Raw genomic sequence first — 16786 nt, 5'->3', positions numbered from 1 at the left:
TGTCTCAAGGTAATCATTATTGACGTAAACCCCCAAAACGTATTTTCTATAGTTAAGTTTTTACCTCTATCCTCAGTATATTTTATTTTGTTTTATTGCCACAGCTAGTGGCTGATGCAAATAAAGATTCTTCTGATTCAAGGTAATCATGACAACAGAAGTAGCATGTGCTGTCCTGAGCTTCTTGGTAAGAGCTGTTTGACTGTGGAACAGAATCCCATGAGAGAGTGGACTCTCCTTCCTTGGAAGTTTTTAAGCAGAGGTTGGATCTGCCATATATGATTTAGTTGAGGTTCCTGGACTAAAGGGGGTTGGACTAGATGACCCTAGGGACCCTTTCCAACTCTACAATTCTGTGATTCTATGGGGATAGATTAAAAAATGAAATAATGCCATCAGTTTGCACAGCATAAGGCTTTTATTTTTTAAAGTAAAGTAAGCAAATAGATACTGAGGGCTTTCTGTTTATATCTTTGCATTTTTGGACGATGCCTACCATGGGAGATGGATGTGTCTGAAATTCTTGTGCTAAAGCATTAAAGTCACATTGCAGTAGATTGCCTCATCTAAACACAGGGAACACCATTTACACAATTCTTTGTTTATTATGACAGCTGTTAAAGCTCCAGATAAAAAACTGGTAAGCATCTGCCTTGGATAATTATGATTAAAGCTAATGATTTAACAGTGATTAAAGCAGAGACTCAAAGTGTAGCTAACTTTGAAAAAGGGCCTTTTTAAAATCATTGGAACTGTGCACTTGTTTATGTTGGAAGTTTGCAACTTCCTACGTCTACTGCGCCTTGTTCTAGATGAGTAATGATTTTTCATCTGTGGCTGCTAATTCGTGTTAAGAGTTCAGATCATTCAGTATTTTTAAAGAAAGTAGATTGTCTTCCTTTCTGTGCTCCAGTGACAAACCTCTGTGCAGTTTTGTCATTTGTTCTACAGATTGGTGATGGCGTTGGAAAGTAGAGGAGAAGCCATTTGCTCCGTTTTAAGAAATTGAGTATTTAAAAAGAGGTGATGCTGGTAGCTTTCGCAAATGATGTGTCATCTTGTATCAAACTGAGCCCTATTGTAAGGCCTCGCTGAACCTTCTTGCCTCCCATCTGCAGATTTTGCTGCAAGAAAAGCTAAAGTTGACTGGCTCTCTAATTGATATCTAGGTAACTGTAACATGAAAAATAAAGTTTAACATAACTTATTGATGAATAAGCAATGTGACTTGGCCATCCTATGGAATTCAGATCAATTTATTCTCTAGTGACATGTTGATAAAGTGAGAATGACTGGAGAATTCACATTCTGGCATTTGATATCTGTGGGTTCTGGCAGATGCTACAAGGGTTCTGTGGAAACTGCCATGGTGTGAAATTGCAGAATCTGGTTGCTGTGTGCTAAGATGGATGCAGAAATAGACCATAAGGATCCCTGACCTCTTTGCCCTACATCAGCTATTCTGGATGACAACGTCGCCCTTTGTATTTTTGCTAGTCTTGGAATTACGTAGTTTGCTATCTGTGTCTGGGCCATCTTTGCTCGGGGACTGTGACAAGAAACAATTGCCAGAAATAGGCACTACAACATTATGTAATGCTCTGGCAAGTGCAATTTTATATTAATTTCCAATGATACAAGTTGCTGGAGCAGAGGGGGACTCCATCTTAAATTCATTTGCTTTTTTGATTCCACTCCCCCTTGATTAACAGGGTTTTTTTTTCCCCTCAGAGAAGTGACCATGGTACCCTTGGTTAAGTTTACTATAGAAACTTATAATGATGAACAAAGCAACTGGGATATATGACTGCAAAAATAAATCAGTTTGTTTGTGGACCATATTGAGCAATGTGCGGAGGATGTCTCAACAGGAAGTCTAAAAATATTTGTTGAAGTTTTTCTCCAGAGAGACGCCTCAGAATGTCAGGAAAATGAAACATGTGTTTGCAGGGTACAGGTACTTGAAATTTTGTCTGGCAAAAATAAGGTTTGGGATCTGCTTTGGGAAGTAGAGAGCCTGGGGCCCTTCACATGCTCTCTGTCCAGTGGTTAGACCAGATAGGAGTTTTATTCCAGCAACATCTGGCAGGCCACAGGTTGAGGGACCTGTGGCCCACTGGATGTTACTGGGCTGCTACTAGTCTTCTGGAAAAATGTCAGAAACTTTACTTCCCATGAGGATTTACGTAGCTCTAAGGCACTTAGGAAGAAATATGCATTAGAATGCAAAGCAAATTAGGACATGGGGACATGAAGCAATGCTGTCAAATTAGACCTTATGTTTAGTGGAAGAATTCTGTACAAGAGTGTCCTGTGAAATAAAGAATCTTATTTGGAGATTGTTTCAGTAATTTAACTTGTGCAATAAATAATGTGTATTATCTGCTATAAAATATGGTGGACTTGTCAGTCGGCAGCGTTATAATGATTACAGTGGTGAATAAGCTGTAAAGAGTGGAATGCTGATTATGTAACTTTAGTAGAACATGCAAGTGTGTTTTTCTGCTAAAATTAGTGAAATCCATAAACTGCCTTGAAGACCTGGCTTAGAAATGGCATGTAATCAATTACGCCCCCCCTCCCCACCCCTTTCTCTTTGCTTCTAGATGTTGCAGGGCAGTGTTTCAATGCTGTGTTTAGATGGTAAGCTGATTAGCCCTGTGCCAGGGGACTGGTGTAATGGGTTGCCATTCAGAGTGCACTGTGAAACCACACACACAAATTACCTCATCTCATTAGATGATCGAAACCTTGATTTGAGCGTTTCAAGATCATTTCACGAGCTCTGCAGCAAGGAAGAGATACTAAAATTGTGATGGCTTCATTTACTTGGAATGAGCTTGTTAGATGTTTTCTTACAAGACAACAGCATAGGTTTAGTGACAAGTAGAGACGGTTTTGTGGAGGTGCTTGTTTGAAGAGTGAGGTTTTGATCTACATACAGTACAAGCTTAATGATTCCTAAAAGGCCAAATTTCTGAGAGTAATAAATGCTGTGTTCATTGAAGGCAGGGTTGGGGACCCATTGACCCAATAGAATCTGGAGGGGCACAGACTCTCCATGCCAGCTATGGGGTTTATTAAATGTTAAGTATTGAGGTTAGATTTGCACTTGCGGTTTTGTGTGTGATGTTTTTTCCTTTTTCCTGGTTGCTCTTTTTGCAAACTTGAAAGGATCTGAGCTCCTGTGTAAAAGATCCAGAATTCATGTAGGTGCAAATAAGCACCTGCAGTTAGAGCACTTCAAATGGTAATGCTTTTGAGAAGCGTATTTCCCTGTTATTACTTGCCCCCAAGATACAACGTATATAGACAGGAATGCCACATGAACTCTCAGACCCCGCTTTCAGGAAGGTGATCTAAGAGAGTAAATTTTTTTGGGGGGGGGTCTCATGCTGCCTTCTCTCTCTCTCTCTCTCTCTCTCTCTCCTTCCCCCACCTTACTTCCCATTGCTTTTATCCATGTTGTGTGTGTTTGCAATTAGTTCATTGCAATTATCTTGTTTTGAGTGGAGACAGTACTACATAATAGTTCATATTTTAAAAAGAGATGATTTCATAGATTGGCTAGACAAACAGACCTCAACTAATCATTCCTAGGCATGGGCCAATTGCTTCAGCAATACCTAATCAAAATGGTTCTCTCCAAACTGGGTTTTCTTTGCAGTTGTACTCTGCAACATGTCATTGATGATATGATACTGCTTTAGAGGTGGATTTATACTTGACCACCCACACCTCATCCTGTTTTATTAGTTATTCTGCAATGCTTCGGCAGTGTCGTTGCATTATGGAGGGGGATAGTCATAAACCAGAACATGTGTGGTATAAGAGTTACAGGATTTCAGCAGGAAGTTATGGGACATGAACTAATTGGAAACGAAGCATTACGTCTGCCCCAAAACATTTGGGTGGGCAAACACTATTGAATGCTGGCTGGGGTATTACCGCCTGATGCCAACTTGAACACCAATAATGAATGCACAATAAAAAGGTTATCTGAAGGCGCCTATTGTCACTGCAATTAATTGTTGAGTTGGCTTCCCAAACAGGGCAGAAACAGCCTTAAGGCAAGGTGGTATAAGCAAAACAAGCCAAATATATGCTAAAATGAAGAAGATGGCCTGTACCGGACCCCACAGCATAATTAAATTATCGACACTGAAGCTGTTGCAATATTCAACCACTGCCACTCCATAGTTCCATAGTACTTGTATTGAAGGAGCAGACCTTGTTGATGGGTTGTTTGCAATTTGAAGCAAAAGGCAGGAGTGGCGGACATGACTTTTAAGTGATTGGCATTGGTTGCTTCGGAATAGTAATGTCAAATTCATATAAGTGAGCTGTGCGAATGAGAAGGTAGCACAGTTGGCAGCAAGTGAAGACTTGTCTCACCAGGGTGGACTGCAAAGAATCTATTTTAACCTCTAAGCGGTTTTCTGTGGCTAAAGGGAGCACAGGAATGCAGCTTGGAATCCAGCATTTAAATTTAAAAATGTGTGTGTGTTGCTATCTGGAATATCTCTGATCCTCTCGGGCTGGCCAGATCTGAAACTTTGTTCTGCTGTGAGAAGATGCAGCGCCTTAGCTGGGAAAGGCAAGCTTACTGAGGCTGGCGGCATCTGTTTCTCCTTTCAGAGAAGCATGCAACTAAAGAAGTGTGAAGAAAGTGCTGGGTTTTCTTGCCAAAATTCACAAGCGTCAGGATTGAGACCATCTGCCAAATGTTGTGAGCAGCGGTTTAAGAATAAATGATCAGAATGAGTCAAAAGTGTTGAGGCAAAATATGTCTTTGTTTTGTTTGGGGCTGAAATTTGTGCTGTGTAATGCTCGCTTTGGCAAAAGCGTTCAATGTTGTGAATGCTTGTATGTTTATGTATTTGTTCATGTATCAATTCTGTATACTAACAGAGAATTCGTTCTCCCAGTGTGGATCCTTTTGTAACCAAAATGGCAGCATCCATGTACAAGAATTAGATACTAGCATGCTGGGAAGGGGGAGCTTGGGCAAGATGTTCTTAGTGGGTCCCCACCTTAAGCAGCTCCATCTCCTACTTTGCCACTGGTAACCGCAGCCCTTTTGTTTGGCCTTTCCTTCTGTTCCCAGTCCACACAACCACCCAGAAAGAAAGCGCAAGGCAACAATTGTATGCTGCTGTACCACCATATTTTATGCTGGAGAAGAAAGGTGAATAGAGCCTGGAGGTTCTGGGAGTCAGGAGTCACCACCTGCAGTGTTGTGAGGTTTAGCAGGTTCCCAACAGTGCTGACCCCCAACTCTGGCCTTGGGGAGTGCCAAGGTTTGCAGAAGGTTTACAAAAGCAAAAACTGGTAGGTGGGAACCTAAAAATAGGCCCAGTGATCACAGAATGCTAACTTAGTGTTGTGGGGGAAGTTGAGAATGAGGTGGGGGGGGGGGAGAATGGATTGGACTATCCTGGAAAGAGCATGGCTGTATGGAAGCTGAATGAGGGCACTCTGCCCTGCTGCCTCATTTGAACCTGGTATTAAAGTATATCTTCCAGTTATCCATACTTGACTGGTAATATACTAAGGCTTTTAAGTGTTGGGAAATACATTTGTTTAATATGTTTGACATATCTTTTTTCAAATGGTTTGTTTTTTAAATAACTCATCTCTATAACCTACCATGGGGACTTTTTCAGGGGGTGGAGGACAAGATATCCCTAATCTCACCTAGCAACTGTTTCAGTGTGTGCAGTAAAAAGGCTTATTTTAGATATGTTTGTACAAATTTCATTTTGTATATCTTTAAGGGCCTTTTAGGCTGCTTGTGATATGCACGTGTGGATGTTAGTACGAGATTGAAAGGGAACAGGAGTCCTTTCTGTTTGCTGGCCTTACAGAATCAGGAAGTACAAAAAAAAAATTCAAAAGTTACTTGTGAAAATGGCTTGAGGGTTGCATCTCCTTGTGCTGTGTTTTATGTAACACGCTTCTTCAGATCACTTAAAGGTTCTGCAGGTGTCTTTCCTTGTGCCACAATATGTTTTCTTGACTAAATGGATTCCATGCACATCTGGACAGCAAAACAGATCACGATCAGGAACCAGGGAACTATGCAGCTAGTTCTGTGAGCTCTACACGGGCAAAATAATCTTGAAGATGAGTTCAGGCAACTACCAGTGTTCAGGACTGTGAAGAATGTAAACCTAAACTTGGTTGCTATATTATTATGTTTTCACATGTGTACATTTGTCCTAAGAAGCCCAGTCGACAAGCCATGTGTATAACTGGCAATGAGCCAAAACATTTAGCCTCAAGAAGCCCCCAAGCAATAAAAGCTAGATTTGAAAAAAATGCCATTGGGAGTTTCTTCTGAGGTAAATGTAAAGGCAAATGGGGGGTAAGCTAAAGCAGCCAAACATGATGTGACAGAGCACTGACAACAACAAAGGAAACATGAAGGCATAGTTCTTCTGTGGCTCATAAATTAAACGTGGGCCTCTACTGCTGAACGGGAGAAAGGAGATGAATAAGAAGTGTTCAGGAATACTTGTATATTTGGTGAGGGACTCATGTGCACTACTATTTTTAGTAGCATTAATGCACAGAGGTGTCCTTTATATCACAGGAAAGTGCAGTACACTTCCCTTCTCTTAGATTTACTGTTGCCAAATGGCAGAAAGCTCTGTATGTTGAAAGGCAGTTGGAACAGAAGCCAAGGACTGGAGTTGGAATCTGGGTCAGGAGGTCCACATTTTAATCAAAGATGCCTTTTGTGTAACCGTTTTCATCCATGACAAGGCACCTGCAAGCTTCCCAGAACGGTAAATTTAGTTTATAAGGCATAGAATTTCTTGGTAGATTGTGGAGTCCAGCAGAAGTTAGCACAACTGCAGCCCCCTTTGGGCATTATTCATTTGATGATGGTCTCATAGGTAAGGGGAGTCTGTGCCTTTGCCCCTGGCAGTGTATGGTTCCCTGCCCACCCCCCACGCCCCATAACCTACTTTGTGCACGGACGCCTTCTTAGGGGAAGATTACACACATAGAACTTCCTTCAGTCTTTCATGCATAGATGTTGGGAGTGTGGGGCCAGGGAACTACATAATACCAGGGGTCAGGCCGATGGGGTGGCAAAGTCACTGCCCCTTCTTTCTGTGAAGCCCTCTACATGCAAATGGCTGTGAGTAAGTGGTCTTTTTTTCCTTTTCTACCCAACATGATTAGTTCCTGGCCTTCCTTCCTAACTTTCAGTGTACACTATTAATTTTTAACTCAGTTTTGTGAGTGCTAATCCAACACTAGAACCTTATTTCATGTTAACATTATTTGCCAGTTAAAGTAGCACCTAGTATCTCTTGTCTTGTGCTAAGTATCCTCTGGTTTTGTTGGTCTCCTTAAAGGCATGTGGGGGAGAGCAGGATATCCTTTTTCAGTTATTCCTTGGCGTTATGGCAGCATAGGCTCCAGTCTCAGGATGGAAGTGAAAAGCGTGTTCTTAACTTCTCCAAGCACACTTTGGCTCACAGAACTGAAGAGGCTCTTAGCTGCTCTTTTGCCGGGTGTCAAATAAATGAATTTGACACTGGGAAACCTTAAAACTGAGCAAAGAGGAGCTACATAAAGGAAAGGCAATGCATGATTCCGCCAGCCTTCTCTCATGAGATTAAATAAATGAAAAGTGGAAAACAAGAAATGTACTTACTACGATTGTACCCTGGTCCCCGTCCCCCCTCTGGGGAGTATAGAGTGGCTTACATATGGTTCTCTGTGGACTCTCTTCCCCACTTTGCTCCAGTAGCTGAACTGAACCACATCCATTCAGACCATCCTCTTTTCAGGAAATAATTGCCAACATTTGCAAGCAATTAAAACTTTCCTGCAGGACTGCATATGAAATATAAAACGTATGCTGTATGTAGAGATGTAGGGTTTTTTTTTTAAGCAATAATTATAATAGAGAATCCATAGAAAGATACAAATCAACAGATTAAGAGTTTTGGCATTAAGCTTTATAGGTTTACTGTGCATGACAACTGCCTGTGTTCACTGTCCTTTTTTACCCCCCTTCACAGCACAAAAATAGTATTTGGTATGCAAGGATAAAATCAGCTTTAGGCAGTTTGTTCACCAGTGATATAAGTACCTCTTTCCTTTACATTAAATCATTCTGAATGCATACAATTGCTGTTATTTTCATTCTATTGTGTCTGCTTCCTGTTGGTCAAAGGTTATTAGAATAGGGTGGTGTATAACGAGATGGAAAGCTGACAGGAAGACTTAACGCTGTGCTTATTTTGGGGTAGACACAACTACTGAAATGGTCGGGATTTTGTGGCTGTGCTGAAAACAAAATGAGGTACTTTTATTATCCAGTCTCAAGGTCCTTTTGTACGTATGCACAGTCCTGTTTTTAAACTTGTTTCAATGGCAAATAAAAGCAACTCTAAAGTTACTTTATTTAATAGAAAAAATGTCTTTTAGAAAATTACGGTTAACTTTTCCTCCTAAGCAATTCTGTTTGGTTTAATGATATATATTCGGTCTTTTTTAAATAGTCACTGTTCAGACTTCAAGAACAGTCCTTTGTTGATAGTGTGCCTTGGAACCTGAAAGAACACTTTCAAAAAGTACAGTAATGTCCACCTTTTAATGTTTGTTGTTGAATAACAGTGTTCTTAAGAGCTAATCTAGATGACATTTACTGAGAAACAGCTGCTTGCCTAAGACATGTTACATGTGGAAATCAGAGCAGAGGATTCTTGTAACTTTGTTAAGATGAAACCAGTAGATTGTAATACTCATTGATCCACAAGAAAGTTGTTTTTTGTTGTGTGACTTGAGGTTGTGTTGAATTGCCTACTCTCAGGGTCTCTAACTGCACAGTCATGAATTCATATGTAGGAGTGTGGCTTCATAACAAAGTACTACACTTTTTAAAGTAAATGTTCATTCATTGTACTGAAAGGGAATGTGAAAGGAAGATAAGACCAGCGGCAGAAGATAACATAGGAGGGTCTGTCTTTCTCATCAATCCATCTCTGCTGTATTGTTCTGTTGTTGTAGTTGCTGCTGCTGTTTATTATTTATAAAGTTCTTAAAGTTGCTAGGAGCTGTACAGAAAGTAAAAATGAACACAAATCCTAGCAGGAGGTTTACAATTTTAAAAATTGACAGGAAAGTAAAAGGGGCTACAATGAAGTAATTAAGGCTGCAATCCCATACAGTTACCCTGGGATTAAGTGTCATTGAAAACAGTGTGGCTTCTGAGTAATATACAGCATTGGTCTTTATAAATAACAAATTTTGCTAATGCATGTGCATTAAAAAAAAGCTTTAAAAGCAGAAAGGTGTAAACTTGGATTAAACTTTTCAAAATGTAGTTTTTATCCCTTTGAGGGGTTGGGAGCTTATGTGATAGCTGCTGATTTCCAAAGCAAAACCTGACCACAGACTGGTTTTAGTGCATTTGTTCTTCATATCTAAGTTTGTGCATTTAAGGTGGAGGGGTATTTTGGTTTCTCATTATGTTGTTTTTTTAAAAATGAGTCCTGATGAGAGCAGATTACACCAAAGCTTGCACATTTTATTCAGAGAAAGAGGTTGAAACTTAGAAGAATGTAATGTAAATAGCTGTGAGTCGTAAAAAGACTTGGCACTGTTGGTAAAATGGATATATATGGAGCAATTCTATTCAGGGGCATTAATAAAGAGTTGAGTAATGAGGGGAGGCACTTGAAAGAGCCCCCCCCCCAAGTTGTCTTAATATAAAAAAGGGAACCACTGGACAAAAACAGCGGAATATATGGTGGCTTCTGAACTGCTGTTACAGTAATGCCACCAGAATGAACCACTTGGAGGTTGTGGTGGAATGGAACATGATATCAAATGAGTTTTACAAAAGCTAGACAGTGAAAGGATTTTATTGAACAATGCATCTTTCCAATGTGTTCATCTAGTTAGGAGAGCAGCTGTAGAAGAGACAGAAAACGTTTCTTTAACAACAGAAAATATACTTGAAGATGTATGCTATTTTTGAGCACAGGGAAGCATAGCATGCAACTAAAAAAAAAGTCACAGTTAAGTCCAATTTGGGCATATTAGGAAACCATGATTTCCTGTTACATCTGAACCAGGCCAAAAGCACAGGTTTGCCTAGCCTTGTTTTTGCAATAATGAGATGGGATTTCATGGGAGTGATATTCATATTGTGATTTTAAGTCAAAGGAATGTTCTGAAATTATTCCCATTATTAAAAATGGTCTGAGTCTGTGAGTAACCCATAATACATTGAGAATCCCAGGGCAGCTTGGCATACCTGTAGAAGAAGACATGCAACCAAATTCTTTCCATATTTACCATTCCCTTTAGTGCTGGGTGTTAAAAACTTTTGATTTAGGTCTGGGAGTGGATTGGGAACCAGTGAAGATGGCAAAGCTTATTAATATTAATATTTAAAATGTACATAGTGCTTTCAAGTCCTTAACACGCGTTAGCTAGTTGTAATTTTTAGAACGACTGTATAAGGTTAGTATTATCCCCCATATTGTGCATGGGGTGTGGGAATTGAGGCTGAGAAAGAGTGACCTGCCAAAGACTATCTAATGAGTTTATGGAAGAGGCAGGATTTGAACCACAGACTTCAAGATTCACAGCTCAGTTTCTTAGCCACTAAACTACACCAGCTCTCCAGCTTATTGGGCACCACTGATGGGGCCAGGATGACATTTTCTCAGTCATCTTGACTAGTGTCACAGAAGTTAAACCTTACCTTTGCTACTGTACAAGCTAATAACTTGAAGATAGGGTTAATGAGTAACTGTAGGTATATAGGAAGATTAGTTTAAAGTTATTGCATTATAATTTATCATACCATGTGGATACTAACAGTGATGGGAAACTGAGCTTGTGAACACTCTTACTTGTACCTTAGAATCATGGAATAATAAAACTGTAGAGTTTCAGCACATACATGAACGTAAGAGGAGCCTTCATACCGCATCACACCAAAAGGCCTGTCTAGTCCAGCATCCTGCTTCCACAATTGCTGTGGGAATCCCAAGAGCAGGACATGAGGGAGAGGGTGCTCTTCCACCATCAGTCCCAAGCACTTGTATTCAGAGACACATTCATTCTGGTGGTAGTACATAGCTATGATAACCGGTAACTACTGAATGCTTTATCCTCCATAAATTTGTCTAATGCCTCTTTAAAACGAAGTTGATGGCTGCCACCACATATTGTGGAAGTGGATTCCTAAGCTTTTAGCTGTGCAAAGGAGTACAGTGGTACCTTGGTTCTCAAACAACTTGGTACTCAAACAACTTGGAACCCAAACACTGCAAACCCAGAAGTAAGTGTTCCAGTTTGCGAACTTTTTTGGGAAGCCGAACATTCTCCGTTTTGAGTGTCACGCTTCCGTTTTGAGTGTTACACTGGGGTCTGTCTGTTCTTGCTATTTATTTTGCGTTTTTGTTTTTGTGGCTTTTTTGTTTTGCTTTTGTGACTGTGTGCAACCCAGTTCAGCTACTGATTGATTGACTGTGTGACTGCAGTACATTGTTTATTGCTTTCATTTTATGGATCAAAGGTCTCGTTAGATAGTAGAATTCATGTTAAATTGCTGTTTTAGGAGTCGTTTTTAAAAGTCTGGAATGGATTAATCAATTTTTCATTACTTTCTATGGGAAAGCACTCCTTGGATTTGGAACACTTTGGTTTTGGAACAGACTTCTAGAACAGATTAATTTTGAGAGTCAAAGTACCACTGTACTTTTGTGTGCTGTGCATCTCACACAATCCTTGGATAACCCTGGCCACATGGCTACAACAGGTTGAGATGGCCTTTATAATAGTCTTTTATTACATGAACAAAACTGTAATTAGACAGCAGCATTCTAGGAGTGTTTCTAATAAAGAATGCTATAACAGCGCTAAGTACCATGTGGTTGGTAAACCCTTAATAGTGATAAAGTTCTTTAGGTTGCATAAAAAACTACTAATTACTAAGCGTGTAACAACTGCAAAGCATAGCAAACTCTCTCTCTCTCTCTCTCTTTGTTCTTCTTGCCTTTCTGACTGTTTTTTTCCTATTATTTTTTCCAGTGTAGTTGAACAAATTCCATTTCAGATTGCTAAGCACAAAGCACTTCAATGTTGCTTTTCTGTTTTCAATGTTTTCTTTGTTTGTTTAAGCAAGCTAAAGTTAGAACTGACCAACACAAAACTAGCAAATGGTGACAATAGATTGAAAACAGGAAATTTTGGCCGTGTGTGTGTGTGTGTGTGTGTGTGTGTGTATGTGTGTTCTGAACAGATTATAAGGATGATAGCTGGTGGAGTGGAAACTTCCACTGAGACTGTTTTTTCCTTATTTTCCCCTGCTAGAAAAGATGAGGCTTCCTGGAAAACAAGCCTTATGAGGTGTGAGTGCACAGTGTTTTTATATCTTGGTCAATATCTTAGTAAAGGTGCACTGGATATTTTCCACAGTTCATTCATATTTGTGAAAGATTTTGCAAAAGGCATTAAGAGACATGGAACTCCATTCATCTCAAATACTATTTTCACCATTCTCTAAGACCAACCTGGCAACAACTTTCTATTGAATGCCTGAATAATAGTTGTATGTGGAGTCGAAGATGGGGCTGTCTCTGCCCCCACATTGGCAAGGGGATGTCTATAGGGGGAGCCTGTTGTATGTTCATTGCCTCATGCTCTTGCACATGATGTGGAACCCTTGTTAGAATCATAGAATCATAGAGTTGGAAGAGACCACAAGGGCCATCGAATCCAACCCCCTGCCAAGTTGTTTCAGTGGGGAGGATCCCGCATGCATACCACAGGGAGGCCAGGTGGTTACGTGGGGCCAGTGGTTGCAGCCCCAGTCTTGCGCTGCGTAGGGAGTTAAAGCGCATGATTGAATTCCTGAATCAGGCTTCTGTTTATTGTGACATTTGATCCTGTTGTCAAGTAGCACTCCATAAAAAAATGTGAGAATATTTAAAGCAAATTGCATTGAATTTTCACATTTAAAATGATACAAAGCAACTATTTTAATTAAAGGGAAAATAGGGAAAACCTCACCATTTGCTTGTTTAAAAGGCAAGGAAACGAGAGACTGAGGCTCATTCCGATACACATATACTTGGGGGTTAGCCACATTGAGTACAGGGAGGCCTTACTTTCGAATAGTCGTGCATGCTACTGTGCTGTAAATTGTTTTGTTTGTAGCCCATTCCTCCTCAGAGCTTTTGTTCCTTTGTCTTCACTGATCAATATTCTGATCCTCAGTTTTAGGGCTGGTGGTGTAACATCCCTACAATACCAACACTAATTATGGTTTGGATTAAGCTGTTTCATTTCTCTGTCTTGGAGGAAAAGCTAACATTTGCTTATTGTAGTAACACTTCTGTAAGCAAAGATCTGTTTAGGCTTTCTGAGCATGCTCTTTCAGTTCCAACATCAGGTGTCCCAGTTGCAAAATGTAAGTGGATTTTTGTGAAGTATCTCTTCATGGGCAAATGAACGTATAAACTTTGTAAGAATTCTGTTCGGGAACAACCCAAATGTTGCTCCCAAAGCTGTACTCCTTAACTTCTGTTGTGTAGCATGGGCTTTCGAAGCACTTCTCAGTAAGGCAATGTAGAGCTTCCACCAGGCAGCCAACACTAAAACGTTAAAAATAGAACATGCTTCAAGAATGCCAGATATTTTCAGATAACAAAGAGTGATTTATGTGGGCTCCCTTTTCAGTTTGACAAAACATAGAAGGGCCTTTGTACTATGATTAGCACGCGTGCTGATGTCAGTTCTCTTGTCTAGCTTCAAGCTTTATTCTGCTGCTAAATTGTGCTTTTGTGCTATAATCCAGAGAAGCTTTGTGTCTGCCTTATTAGTGTGTAGTTTATGGAATTGCTTTTGTTTCTGAGGATAGTCTGTGCCAGTTTCAGTGTGAGTGACTCATTATGCAACTGAAATAAACATTCCCATTTTCACTATGTGGAAAAAGAAATCTTCTGGGGAGATAAGGGGAGGGGGCACAGAAGCAGGTGTTAATGGTCACTGTTTCAGATACTTGGTACTTTGTGGCATACCAGGCTAAAAAGAAGGTCTGTTTGGATTATCAGTTTATGAAACTGGCTCCAGTGAGAGTTGTATTTTACCCTCCATGTTGAATTGGGTCTCTGTTAGCACTGAAATACAGAGGCGATTTCAACTCATGAATGTGCAGGATTAGGAAGTAAACTTCCAAATTACCTTCATTCGGTGTGTTGCAACCACATCATTAAACAAATTGCAGCTCAGTTTTGTGCAGCATTTTATTCTGTATTGTATCTTCCCCCCTCTTCCTCTCCATTAGCATTTTTTACACAACCCAAAGAACTTGATCATTATTAAGGGTATACCAACCACATAGGACTTACAGCATTCTTTATTAGAACACTCCTGTCTTATTAACAGTTTTGTTCATGTATTGGAAGGGTATTGGAAGGGTGTGAAGGGGGAAAGCAAACTCAGGCCCCTCCACGTAAAAATGACCTCCCCAATCAGATCTGGGAGTGGGGCAGGTAACAACTTCTGGGTCAGGAGGGACAGGACTGTTCCTTCTGCGCTGGGACAGCGTTGGAATCCTCAAAGAAGGCTACTTGATGGAGTGACCCTCCTCCTTTGCTGTTGTTAGTGGCAGTTTTGGTTTCTTGGTCTCAGTAGAGAGCAACCACTGCCTGGATGTACTCTCTACCCAGATCAGATACTTTTTCTGCCTGTAGGCATCTCCCCCCCCTCCTCTCCACCCCCCAAAAGCCACATAATTGGAAGTTAAACAAGTGTTTGGATTATAAACTGCGCAAATATGAGTTGTACTGGAACTTCTTCTTCAAAGCTGTTTAAAAGAGGCTGTGCCAAGTTGCCATCTCTGGTCCAAGCAAACTGAAGAATTGGCGGGGCGACACAGGAGTCTCAGTCTAGTCTAGCAGCAGCACAATGAGAGCTCCAATGATAGTATGTGGTCATGCAAATTATAGCATAGAAGAGGAAGAATTTTCATTCTTGTTTTCATTCAGAATTCAGAATTTTGCACTTTGTATTGCAATTGTGAGTTTAGCTAGCATGCTACTTAGAGCTGCCAGTTACCTATTGGGATTATTGTTACCAAGCCTACACATGTCCTGGTTCAAGTTACATGAACACATGTGTTTAAAAGTGCAACCATGAAGGTATGATATTTGAAATCTTTGTTCCAAAGTTTGCTATATGTCACAGAGGTTATCGCACTGTACTTACACTTTTAATCACTTGGGGGAATTAGCAAATACAACTCAGTCCCAGTTTGGAGTTAAACACAATAATATTTACTTATTTGTGTGCCAAAATTGTGGTGAGTGAGTAATTTGATTTGTGGTTTGAAGCACCAAATGCACTGTTACAGAATTGCAAGATGGGTTGGTTGTTGAAAAACTAATCACGTTATCCAAACCCACATGGCCTGAACCAGTAGTTGACACTTAGGTTGCTACTATCTTAGAGACAGCAAAAGATGGAGGCAGGGAGTCTAATGGCTGCTGTCGTGTAAGAAGTGAGAAGCATTGTCAGGGATGTTGCAGTGTGCATGCCAGTGCATGCCAGTAGGATAAACGATCAAATGCAAATGACCTGGGCTTGGACCATGGGAGGGCAGAAAGATGGCAAGAAGCAGGTGGAGAGAAGTGAGAGGAATAAAATGCCAAACACTATTTGTCCCAGAGAAAGAAGGGGAGGCTTTCTTGAGGTCCCAAGCATGGACTCTGGTGTCCTTGGAATGCTCAGCCAAATAGGATTTTAAAATACTGTACAAATGTTGTCCAGAGAGCATGTGACACTTGTGTTCACTTAAAGTTCCTGCCTAAACCACCAGACAAGGAGAAGAGGCAGGGAGGAGGTCTGCTCCCATGGGGATCCTTGACGGCAAGTAGACTAGGCAAAGTGTGGTGAATGGGGCAGTCTCATGGGAGAAACACTTAACTTGTGGAGCAGCGCTCCTGGCCAGAAGACTGAACAAATTGGCAACTGAGGGGACAGGACTTCCTGAGGGAAGCTGTCACTCTTAAGACAAAAGACATTAGGGACAAAGCAAGATGGAGGGGAACATTGGGAGCTAATTAACTCAGTTGCTGAGTCATTACCAAGCTTATCAATGCAAGTTTCCTGCTGCATAGTGGCAGGGATGTCACGAAGAGTCTTTGTCCAACCTGGTGACTGAGATGACTTTTGTGGGGAGAGGTGGAGGCATTTCCCATTTAAAGTTAGACTTACTGTAAATTTCGACTTAATTCAATTACTAGACGTAGGTGCTTGCTGGAAGGTGTCCTAGAAGTGATTAATGTTATTTGAATTTATGTTGCTGAGATATTGGGGGGGGGGGAGGGCGGCAATTAGGCTTTCATGATTGATTGTGCATACCAGTTCCTGCAGGGAAATTCTCCTGTGCAGCAGCTACTGTAGAGATATTTGGTAGAAGCCACTAGAGCTCCCCATGATGGGACTAAACTTGAACTGCCAGTTTCCTCTTATTGTCTTGCAATGGCACTGCACTGATTGTCCACAAGTACTCACGTACTGCTCAACCAAACTATGGCTTGGCGTGACAAGTGAACACAGAGGGAAAATTGTGGCCCCTGCCTGGATCTACATCAACTGTGCTATCAGGAGCTAAGTCATTGTTTGGCTGCACACCTGAACCCCATGGTTTGCATGCTCGAGACATGGTTTGTTTTTGGCTTGCCCATATGATCACTCATTGATGGTTAGCTGTGGCTTCGCTTAGCATTACATGTGAACT

General features: G+C 40.8%; 1 protein-coding gene across 4 annotated transcripts in view; it reads left to right on the top strand.

Moving 5' to 3' along the window:
- GAB1 (GRB2 associated binding protein 1) overlaps window positions 1-16786 on the top strand; it is an 82237-nt gene that overhangs the window by 39860 nt on the left and 25591 nt on the right. The gene's annotated exons all lie outside the window — the stretch shown is intronic.

This window comes from Podarcis filfolensis (genome assembly GCF_964270895.1).
Source record: "Podarcis filfolensis genome assembly, chromosome: 9".
Classification (NCBI taxonomy): Eukaryota; Metazoa; Chordata; class Lepidosauria; order Squamata; family Lacertidae; genus Podarcis; species Podarcis filfolensis.
Note: the sequence above shows the minus strand (reverse complement) of the source record. Positions and strands in the feature narration are given on the sequence as shown.